Source organism: Poecilia reticulata, chromosome 9 (assembly GCF_904066995.2).
Source record: "Poecilia reticulata chromosome 9, P_reticulata-male-v2, whole genome shotgun sequence".
Taxonomy (NCBI): domain Eukaryota; kingdom Metazoa; phylum Chordata; class Actinopteri; order Cyprinodontiformes; family Poeciliidae; genus Poecilia; species Poecilia reticulata.
The window spans coordinates 34,202,726-34,214,596 of NC_088838.1; the positions used below are offsets into that span (position 1 = coordinate 34,202,726).

The 11,871-nt window shown below is 47.1% G+C and overlaps 1 long non-coding RNA gene across 1 annotated transcript; it reads right to left on the minus strand.

The window, feature by feature from the left end:
* Positions 1-618: 618 nt before the first annotated feature.
* LOC145552920 (uncharacterized) lies at positions 619-2,651 on the minus strand. The gene is made up of 3 exons (XR_014089054.1): positions 1,304-2,651; positions 1,015-1,191; positions 619-945 (listed from the first exon to the last, which is right to left on the minus strand). It is a non-coding gene; the product is annotated as an uncharacterized LOC145552920 (long non-coding RNA).
* Between the last annotated feature and the right edge of the window lie 9,220 nt (positions 2,652-11,871).

Consider the following 11,871-nt stretch of genomic DNA (forward strand, 5'->3'; position numbering starts at 1 on the left):
CAACAAGGATATTAATTTAGAATTAAAAATAACTCACCCTGAATTACCATGATAGATATAATGAATGTAATAAAAGTGACATTAATGAAGGGAAAAAACTCAAACTAGACTTTAAGTTTAGGGTCTGGTTCACAGAGTATGAAGTTAAATTTGTTTTCCAATTATTCAATGGAAAAAAAACTAACCTCAATTAAGTAAAATAAAATTGCAATCAACACTTTTGGAAATGTAATGATGTAATGAAATGTTGTCTGTTGAGCCCTCACATTAATAATCCATAAATCCGAACAACAATATCCCTCAGTGCTGAGGCATCTTCTGCTGTTTTGATTGAGCAAAGTAGGAGGGAGACCGCTCCAAGATGGCCGCCGTATTTCCTGAGCCGGAGCAGTCAATGCGGGGTCTACTCTTATATTATGTCTATGGCGCTCTGTCTTTCTCTCGCACTTCCCGCTACTTAGCAGTGGGTGTCAGGTTACATTGTGTTGCATTCAATGTTGTCGGAAAAGAGTTTTATGCGCTTTATGTCCGATTTGCCATAACTATTTATTGAATTCATTGTCGCTAACTGGGTGGCAACAGGGGTGGAAAGGCTCTCGTTTGGGGTGGCAACTTCTCGGAGTGCTGATGCCTCGCCGGTCCTGAACGCAGCGTCCCTAGCTTTCAGCAGAGCTCTCACCTCAGCATTCAGCCAGGGTTTCTGGTTCAGGTAGCAGGTTTCTGTCTTGGTGGTGATGACATCATCATCAGCACAATTGGAGATGAAGCCAAGAACAGAGGAGGTATATTCCTCCAGGTCTACCTCTCCCTCACAAGTAGCTGCCTCTCAGAAGATCAGCCAATCTGTGGGCTGAAAACAGTCCTGGAGCACAAAGGCTGCATCTGCGGGCCACACAGTGACTGTCTTCTTCGTTGGTCTAATCCGGCTCATCAGTGGACGATGTGCTGGTACCAGGAGGATGGAGATGTGTTTGGAAAGGCCAAGATGAGGGTGAGGAAGAGCTCTGTACGCACCGTGAATGTTGGTGTGGACTCAGTCCAGAGTGTAAGATGGATGAAAACTGGGCAGAGTGTCCGTCAGTTTCACGTGGTTAAAGTTCCCCAGCTCATGTAAAACGCCTCCAGGTGCTTCATCTGCATTGAGCTAACGGTGTCATACAGCTCCTTCGATGCTTCGTTGCCGTTAGCACCCTGTGGAATGTAAACAATGGTGACAAACACCCCAGTAAACTCCTGAGGCAGATAGGATGGCTGACAGCTGTTAACCAGTCCACAGTTCGTACACCAATCTGCATTCACTTACATACATTGTCCTGCTCCTTCTGACATACATTGTTTTTTCTGAGTGTTGGTCGCGGTCTGCTTGGAATAACTGAATACTGTTAATCTGGAAGGCTCAACGGCATGTTGCTGGTAAGCCAGGTTTACGTTGGGCAAAGAATGGCACAGGCCATCTCTGCAGAAACTCTCAGCCTCAGATGTAACAAATCCACTATCTTATCCAGTGAGCGGACATTAGCCAGAAAGAGAGTCAGAATTGGAGGCTTCCTAGGCACCAGTAACATGCTCGCCCGTTTCCCCTTTTTCTGGTTTCGGGCACAAACTTTTCTTTTGACCGTTGGTCCTGGTACCCTTGCTGTGCCAATCCATTGTCGTCAAGAGCCGCTGTCTCCCAGGTGTGGATTTCAGCTTTGGTGATATTTTACCAGCTGAACTGTCTCCAATGGCCATCAGCTTAACCGAGTTGCATTCAGCCTTAAAGTTTGTTTTTATTCAAACTTCAGCAGTTTTCTAGTTGTCCTGCTGAGGTAGTGACATCACACAATGTGATGTCACAAAGAGTGATTCACAAAAAGCTGCTTGAATTCTACCGTCATAACCATTGCAGAACCTAGAGAGCAAGAAGGAGGATTGTTTCCCAACAACAGTTTGAAAAGGATTTGTCCTGACAAAGAATTAACAATGAGTCAAAGCAGCAAGACTTGGAGGAGAAAAACACAACACTGGAGGAGAAAAACACAACACTGGAGCAGAAAAACACAACACTGGAGGAGAAAAACACAACACTGGAGCAGAAAAACACAACCCTGAAGAAGGAAAATTCTGTCTACGAGAACGTAAACTTTATCTTGGACGGGGAAAATAAAGTTTATGCTGAGGAAGTTCACGACCTGAGACATGAAAGGAGGGTTCGTCTGGATACGAAAAACACAGTCTTGGAGAAAGAAAATGGCGCCCTGAAAGAGGAAAACACTGCCCTGGAGGAGAAAAACACCGCCCTGCAGCAGGAAAACTTCATCTTGGAGGGGGAAAAAAAAGTTTATACTGAAAAAGTCTCCAACCTTAGGCAAGAAAGGAAGGTTCTGCATAGGAAAACCACTGACTTGGAGAAAGAAAACACAACACTGAAGGAGGAAAATGCCACCCTGCAGCAGGAAAACAAGAAATTGGTGGAACAGCACAACCAGGAGCCATCTGATGAGGAAGCCCAGAAAGACCAGCCTCAGGAGCAGCCACATCTTTTCAGACGTTTAATCGGAGGCGTCTGCAATACACTGCTGAAAATGTATCCAACAGGCACTCTGAGGTATTGGGTTGAAAGATGGTACTTCTAACTAAAGAAGTGAACCTCCAGGGCTTTATATGGCGTCCCGTCGGTCTCCCGGCCTGCTTCTGCCTGCTTCCGTGACTTGGTAGGGATTCCTGTGGGTCTCCGTCTGACCTCTAGGGTTCACAGCGAGTCCTGTTGGTCTCTGGGCTAACCTCCAGGGCTTCGTAGCAAGTCCTGTCGGTCTCCCGCCTGCTTCCGTGACTTGGTGGGAGACCTGTGGGTCTCCGGTCTGACCTCCAGGGTTCACAGCTATTCCTGTTATTCTCCGGACTAAGCTCCAGGGCTTCGTAGCAAGTCCCGTCGGTCTCCCGACCTGCTTCTGCATGCTTCCGTGACTTCTTACGGAGTTCTGTGGGTCTCGGGTCTGACCTCTAGGGTTCACAGCGAGTCCTGTTGGTCTCTGGGCTAACCTCCAGGGCTTCGTAGCAAGTCCTGTCGGTCTCCCGCCTGCTTCCGCCTGCTTCCGTGACTTGGTGGGAGACCTGTGGGTCTCCGTCTGACCTCTAGGGTTCACAGCGAGTCCTGTTGGTCTCTGGGCTAACCTCCAGGGCTTCGTAGCAAGTCCTGTCGGTCTCCCGCCTGCTTCCGCCTGCTTCCGTGACTTGGTGGGAGACCTGTGGGTCTCCGTCTGACCTCTAGGGTTCACAGCGAGTCCTGTTGGTCTCTGGGCTAACCTCCAGGGCTTCGTAGCAAGTCCCGTCGGTCTCCCGACCTGCTTCTGCATGCTTCCGTGACTTCTTACGGAGTTCTGTGGGTCTCGGGTCTGACCTCTAGGGTTCACAGCGAGTCCTGTTGGTCTCCGGGCTAACCTCCAGGGCATCGTAGCAAGTCCCATCGGTCTCCCGTCCTGCTTCCGTGACTTGGTAGGGAGTTCTGTGGGTCTCCAGTCTGACCTCTAGGGTTCACAGTGAGTCCTGTTGTACCCTCCAGGGCTTTGTAGCAAGTCCGGTCGGTCTCCCGACCTGCTTCTGCCTGCTTCCTTGACTTCGTACGGAGTCCTGTGGGTCTCCGGTCTGACCTCTAGGGTTCACAGCGAGTCCTCTTGGTCTCCGGGCTAACCTCCACGGCATCGTAGCAAGTCCCATCGGTCTCCCAGCCTGCTTGCACCTGTTTCCGTGACTTGGTAGGGAGTCCTGTGGGTCTCCGGTCTGACCTCTAGGGTTCACAGCAAGTCCTGATGGTCTCCAGGCAGGCACGTGCAGAGGGGGGAGCTGGGGTGCTACAGCACCTGCCCTTTTTGCTCCTTGCCCCCAAGTGCCCTTTTGGTAACATTTTTTATTTTTTGGTATTATTTCATAAGCCCTCTTCTGACACATAAAAAATCCTTTGCTATTTTGTTTCTTTTTTGTACAACATAATAAGCCCTCTGGTCACCTTGTTACCTTTGACCTTTTGCCCGTGACGCATGACGCAGTTGCCTCTCGCGCAGTGCGATAAAGCGGCTAACTGGAGCTAAACGTAGCGAATGTTCCATTTTAGAGAACAGTTTTTAAAATAATGAATTAAATAATGAATTAAAAAAAATGTTTTTGGTGAATAAAGTGGAGTAGACTTACTACTTCTCAGATGATGGAAAACGTTGAAGTATTGTTTCTGCTTCAGCTCGGAGTCGCGGTTTAAGCAGAGAGGTAATGAAATACAACAGACACTGACAGGCCTCTGCGTCTGCCTTTCTCTGAAGAACTACTGAGGGGAGGAGACAGCCAGGTAAGGAGAAACTGTTATCTATCGATTCAGTATTTTTATCATACAGATATTAGGCTGTTGTTGATGTGCTATTAGCTAGCTGCTAGCTAACGACTTTGTTAGTAACGCTAATTAACTAAAAAGCTTCTCCCCTGTATCATTAATTTTATCAGTCATTCTTCAGTATCGCTTATGCATTAAGGGCACATCGCCCGTCCAAAACCGATCATCTCCATAATGAATCCGATCTTCTAATTTCCTTTGCTACATAATGTACATTTCATTTATTCTGGCATTAGGTAAATGTACCTTGAAGGAGAATAACAATTAAATAAAAGTCCAACAAGGATATTAATTTAGAATAAAAAATAACTCACCCTGAATTACCATGATAGATATAATGTATGTAATAAAAGTGACATTAATGAAGGGAAAAAACTCAAACCAGACTTTAAGTTTAGGGTTTGGTTCACAAAGTATGAAGTTAAATTTGTTTTCCAATTATTCAATGGAAAAAAAAACTAACCTCAATTAAGTAAAATAAAATTGCAATCAACACTTTTGGAATTGTAATGATGTAATGAAATGTTGTCTGTTGAGCCCTCACATTAATAATCCATAAATCCGAACAACAATATCCCTCAGTGCTGAGGCATCTTCTGCTGTTTTGATTGAGCAAAGTAGGAGGGACGACGGCTCCAAGATGGCCGCCGTATTTCCTGAGCCGGAGCAGTCAATGCGGGGTCTACTCTTATATTATGTCTATGGCGCTCTGTCTTTCTCTCGCACTTCCCGCTACTTAGCAGTGGGTGTCAGGTTACATTGTGTTGCATTCAATGTTGTCGGAAAAGAGTTTTATGCGCTTTATGTCCGATTTGCCATAACTATTTATTGAATTCATTGTCGCTAACTGGGTGGCAACAGGGGTGGAAAGGCTCTCGTTTGGGGTGGCAACTTCTCGGAGTGCTGATGCCTCGCCGGTCCTGAACGCAGCGTCCCTAGCTTTCAGCAGAGCTCTCACCTCAGCATTCAGCCAGGGTTTCTGGTTCAGGTAGCAGGTTTCTGTCTTGGTGGTGATGACATTATCATCAGCACAATTGGAGATGAAGCCAAGAACAGAGGAGGTATATTCCTCCAGGTCTACCTCTCCCTCATAGGTAGCTGCCTCTCAGAAGATCAGCCAATCTGTGGGCTGAAAACTGTCCTGGAGCACAAAGGCTGCATCTGCGGGCCACACAGTGACTGTCTTCTTCGTTGGTCTAATCCGCCTCATCAGTGGACGATGTGCTGGTACCAGGAGGATGGAGATGTGTTTGGAGAGGCCAAGATGAGGGTGAGGAAGAGCTCTGTACTCACCGTGAATGTTGGTGTGGACACAGTCCAGAGTGTAAGATGGATGAAAACTGGGCAGAGTGTCCGTCAGTTTCACGTGGATAAAGTCCCCCAGCTCATGTAAAACGCCTCCAGGTGCTTCATCTGCATTGAGCTAACGGTGTCATACAGCTCCTTCGATGCTTCGTTGCCGTTAGCACCCTGTGGAATGTAAACAATGGTGACAAACACCCCAGTAAACTCCTGAGGCAGATAGGATGGCTGACAGCTGTTAACCAGTCCACAGTTCGTACACCAATCTGCATCCACTTACATACATTGTCCTGCTCCTTCTGACATACATTATTTTTTCTGAGTGTTGGTCGCGGTCTGCTTGGAATAACTGAATACTGTTAATCTGGAAGGCTCAACGGCATGTTGCTGGTAAGCCAGGTTTACGTTGGGCAAAGAATGGCACAGGCCATCTCTGCAGAAACTCTCAGCCTCAGATGTAACAAATCCACTATCTTATCCAGTGAGCGGACATTAGCCAGAAAGAGAGTCAGAATTGGAGGCTTCCTAGGCACCAGAAACATGCTCACCCGTTTCCCCTTTTTCTGGTTTCGGGCACAAACTTTTCTTTTGACCGTTGGTCCTGGTACCCTTGCTGTGCCAATCCATTGTCCTCAAGAGCCGCTGTCTCCCAGGTGTGGATTTCAGCTTTGGCGATATTTTACCAGCTGAACTGTCTCCAATGGCCATCAGCTTAACCGAGTTGCATTCAGCCTTAAAGTTTGTTTTTATTCAAACTTCAGCAGTTTTCTAGTTGTCCTGCTGAGGTAGTGACATCACACAATGTGATGTCACAAAGAGTGATTCACAAAAAGCTGCTTGAATTCTACCGTCATAACCATTGCAGAAACTAGAGAGCAAGAAGGAGGATTGTTTCCCAACAACAGTTTGAAAAGGATTTGTCCTGACAAAGAATTAACAATGAGTCAAAGCAGCAAGACTTGGAGGAGAAAAACACAACACTGGAGCAGAAAAACACAACACTGGAGCAGAAAAACACAACACTGGAGGAGAAAAACACAACACTGGAGGAGAAAAACACCGCCCTGAAGAAGGAAAATTCTGTCTTCAAGAACGTAAACTTTATCTTGGACGGGGAAAATAAAGTTTATGCTGAGGAAGTTCACGACCTGAGACATGAAAGGAGGGTTCGTCTGGATACGAAAAACACAGTCTTGGAGAAAGAAAATGGCGCCCTGAAAGAGGAAAACACTGCAATGGAGGAGAAAAACACTGCCCTGGAGGAGAAAAACACCGCCCTGCAGCAGGAAAACTTCATCTTGGAGGGGGAAAAAAAAGTTTATACTGAAAAAGTCTCCAACCTTAGGCAAGAAAGGAAGGATCTGCATAGGAAAACCACTGACTTGGAGAAAGAAAACACAACACTGAAGGAGGAAAATGCCACCCTGCAGCAGGAAAACAAGAAATTGGTGGAACAGCACAACCAGGAGCCATCTGATGAGGAAGCCCAGAAAGACCAGCCTCAGGAGCAGCCACATCTTTTCAGACGTTTAATCGGAGGCGTCTGCAATACACTGCTGATAATGTATCCAACAGGCACTCTGAGGTATTGGGTTGAAAGATGGTACTTCTAACTAAAGAAGTGAACCTCCAGGGCTTTATATGGCGTCCCGTCGGTCTCCCGGCCTGCTTCCGCCTGCTTCCGTGACTTGGTAGGGATTCCTGTGGGTCTCCGTCTGACCTCTAGGGTTCACAGCGAGTCCTGTTGTTCTCCGGACTAAGCTCCAGGGCTTCGTAGCAAGTCCTGTCGGTCTCCCGCCTGCTTCCGCCTGCTTCCGTGACTTGGTGGGAGACCTGTGGGTCTCGGGTCTGACCTCCAGGGTTCACAGCTATTCCTGTTATTCTCCGGACTAAGCTCCAGGGCTTCGTAGCAAGTCCCGTCGGTCTCCCGTCCTGCTTCCGCCTACATCCGTGACTTCGTACGGAGTCCTGTTGGTCTCTGGGCAAACCTCCAGGGCTTCGTAGCAAGTCTCGTCGGTCTCCCGTCCTGCTTCCGCCTACATCCGTGACTTCGTACGGAGTCCTGTGGGTCTCCGGTCTGACCTCTAGGGTTCACAGCGAGTCCTGTTGTTCTCCGGACTAAGCTCCAGGGCTTCGTAGCAAGTCCTGTCGGTCTCCCGCCTGCTTCCGCCTGCTTCCGTGACTTGGTGGGAGACCTGTGGGTCTCGGGTCTGACCTCCAGGGTTCACAGCTATTCCTGTTATTCTCCGGACTAAGCTCCAGGGCTTCGTAGCAAGTCCCGTCGGTCTCCCGACCTGCTTCTGCATGCTTCCGTGACTTCTTACGGAGTCCTGTGGGTCTCGGGTCTGACCTCTAGGGTTCACAGCGAGTCCTGTTGGTCTCCGGGCTAACCTCCAGGGCATCGTAGCAAGTCCCATCGGTCTCCCGTCCTGCTTCCGTGACTTCTTACGGAGTCCTGCGGGTCTCCGGTTTGACCGCTAGGGTTCACAGCGAGTCCTGTTGGTCTCCGGGCTAACCTCCAGGGCATCGTAGCAAGTCCCGTCGTTCTCCCGTCCTGCTTCCGCCTGCTTTCGTCACTTGGTAGGGAGTCGTGTGGGTCTCCGGTCTTACCTCTAGGGTTCACAGCGAGTGCTGTTCGTCTCCGGGCTAACCTACAGGGCTTCGTAGCAAGTCCCGTCGGTCTCCCGTCCTGCTTACGCCTGCTTTCGTGACTTGGTAGGGAGTCGTGTGGGTCTCCGGTCTTACCTCTAGGGTTCACAGCGAGTCCTGTTGGTCAACGGGCTAATCTCCAGGGCTTCATAGCAAGTACCGTCGGTTTCCCGACCTGCTTCCGTGACTTGGTAGGGAGTTCTGTGGGTCTCCAGTGACCTCTAGGGTTCACAGTGAGTCCTGTTGTACCCTCCAGGGCTTCGTAGCAAGTCCGGTCGGTCTCCCGACCTGCTTCTGCCTGCTTCCTTGACTTGGTAGGGAGTCCTGTGGGTCTCCGGTCTGACCTCTATGGTTCACAGCGAGTCCTGTTGGTCTCCATGCAGGCACGTGCAGAGGGGTGATAAAGCGGCTAACTGGAGCTAAACGTAGCGAATGTTCCATTTTAGAGAACAGTTTTTTAAATAATGAATTAAATAATGAATTTTAAAAAAATGTTTTTGGTGAATAAAGTGGAGTAGACTTACTACTTCTCAGATGACGGAAAACGTTGAAGTATTGTTTCTGCTTCAGCTCGGAGTCGCGGTTTAAGCAGAGAGGTAATGAAATACAACAGACACTGACAGGCCTCTGCGTCTGCCTTTCTCTGAAGAACTACTGAGGGGAGGAGACAGCCAGGTAAGGAGAAACTGTTATCTATCGATTCAGTATTTTTATCATACAGATATTAGGCTGTTGTTGATGTGCTATTAGCTAGCTGCTAGCTAACGACTTTGTTAGTAACACTAATTAACTAAAAAGCTTCTCCCCTGTATCATTAATTTTATCAGTCATTCTTCAGTATCGCTTATGCATTAAGGGCACATCGCCCGTCCAAAACCGATCATCTCCATAATGAATCCGATCTTCTAATTTTCTTTGCTACATAATGTACATTTCATTTATTCTGGCATTAGGTAAATGTATCTTGAAGGAGAATAACAATTAAATAAAAGTCCAACAAGGATATTAATTTAGAATTAAAAATAACTCACCCTGAATTACCATGATAGATATAATGAATGTAATAAAAGTGACATTAATGAAGGGAAAAAACTCAAACCAGACTTTAAGTTTAGGGTTTGGTTCACAGAGTATGAAGTTAAATTTGTTTTCCCAATTATTCAATGGAAAAAAAAAATAACCTCAGTTAAGTAAAATAAAATTGCAATCAACACTTTTGGAATTGTAATGATGTAATGAAATGTTGTCTGTTGAGCCCTCACATTAATAATCCATAGATCCGAACAACAATATCCGTCAGTGCTGAGGCATCTTCTGCTGTTTTGATTGAGCAAAGTAGGAGGGACGACGGCTCCAAGATGGCCGCCGTATTTCCTGAGCCGGAGCAGTCAATGCGGGGTCTACTCTTGTATTATGTCTGTAGAATGAAGCAAGTGGCTGCAGGATGATGAAAGTAGCTGCAGGATCATGCAAGAGACTGTAGAATGAAGCAAGATACTGTAGAATGAAGCAAGATACTGTAGAATGAAGCAAGAGACTGTAGAATGAAGCAAGAGACTGTAGAATGCAGCAAGAGACTGTAGAATGAAGCAAGAGACTGCAGGATGATGCAAGAGACTGCAGGACGATGCAAGTAGCTGCAGGATGATGAAAGTAGCTGCAGGATCATGCAAGAGACTGTAGAATGAAGCAAGATACTGTAGAATGAAGCAAGAGGCTGCAGGATGATGCAAGAGACTGCAGGACGATGCAAGAGACTGTAGAATGAAGCAAGTGGCTGCAGGATGATACAAGTGGCTGCAGGATGATGCAAGTAGCTGCAGGATGATGCAAGAGACTGTAGAATGAAGCAAGTGGCTGCAGGATTATGCAAGTAGCTGCAGGATGATGCAAGAGACTGTAGAATGAAGCAAGAGACTGTAGAATGAAGCAAGAGGCTGCAGGATGATGCAAGAGACTGCAGGACGATGCAAGAGACTGTAGAATGAAGCAAGTGGCTGCAGGATGATACAAGTGGCTGCAGGATGATGCAAGTAGCTGCAGGATGATGCAAGAGACTGTAGAATGAAGCAAGTGGCTGCAGGATTATGCAAGTAGCTGCAGGATGATGCAAGAGACTGTAGAATGAAGCAAGTGGCTGCAGGATGATGAAAGTAGCTGCAGGATGATGCAAGAGACTGTAGAATGAAGCAAGTGGCTGCAGGATGATGCAAGAGGCTGCAGGATTATGCAAGGAGCTGCAGGATGATGCAAGAGACTGTAGAATGAAGCAAGTGGCTGCAGGATGATACAAGTAGCTGCAGGATGATGCAAGAGACTGTAGAATGAAGCAAGTGGCTGCAGGATGATGAAAGTAGCTGCAGGATGATGCAAGAGACTGTAGAATGAAGCAAGTGGCTGCAGGATGATGAAAGTAGCAGCAGGATGATGCAAGAGACTGTAGAATGAAGCAAGTGGCTGCAGGATGATGCAAGTAGCTGCAGGATGAAGAAAGTAGCTGCAGGATCATGCAAGAGACTGTAGAATGAAGCAAGATACTGTAGAATGAAGCAAGAGACTGTAGAATGAAGCAAGAGACTGTAGAATGAAGCAAGATATTGTAGAATGAAGCAAGAGACTGCAGGATGATGCAAGAGACTGCAGGACGATGCAAGTAGCTGCAGGATGATGAATGTAGTTGCAGAATGAAGCAAGAGACTGTAGAATGAAGCAAGAGGCTGCAGGATGATGCAAGAGACTGCAGGACGATGCAAGAGACTGTAGAATGAAGCAAGTGGCTGCAGAATGATACAAGTGGCTGCAGGATGATGCAAGAGACTGTAGAATGAAGCAAGTGGTTGCAGGATGATGAAAGTAGCTGCAGGATGATGCAAGATACTGTAGAATGAAGCAAGTGGCTGCAGGATGATGAAAGTAGCTGCAGGATCATGCAAAAGACTGTAGAATGAAGCAAGATACTGTAGAATGAAGCAAGAGACTGTAGAATGAAGCAAGAGACTGTAGAATGAAGCAAGTGGCTGCAGGATGATGAAAGTAGCTGCAGGATCATGCAAGAGACTGTAGAATGAAGCAAGTGGCTGCAGGATGATGCAAGAGGCTGCAGGATGATGCAAGAGACTGTAGAATGAAGCAAGTGGCTGCAGGATGATGCAAGAGACTGTAGAATGAAGCAAGAGGCTGCAGGATGATGAAAGTAGCTGTAGAATGAAGCAAGAGACTGTAGAATGAAGCAAGAGACTGTAGAATGATGCAAGTAGCTGCAGGATGATGCAAGAGACTGTAGAATGAAGCAAGAGACTGTAGAATGAAGCAAGAGACTGTAGAATGAAGCAAGAGACTGTAGAATGAAGCAAGAGACTGCAGGATGATGCAAGAGACTGCAGGACGATGCAAGTTGCTGCAGGATGATGAATGTAGCTGCAGAATGAAGCAAGAGACTTTAGAATGAAGCAAGAGGCTGCAGGATGATGCAAGAGACTGCAGGACGATGCAAGTAGCTGCAGGATGATGAATGTAGCTGCAGAATGAAGCAAGAGACTGTAGAATGAAGCAAGAGACTG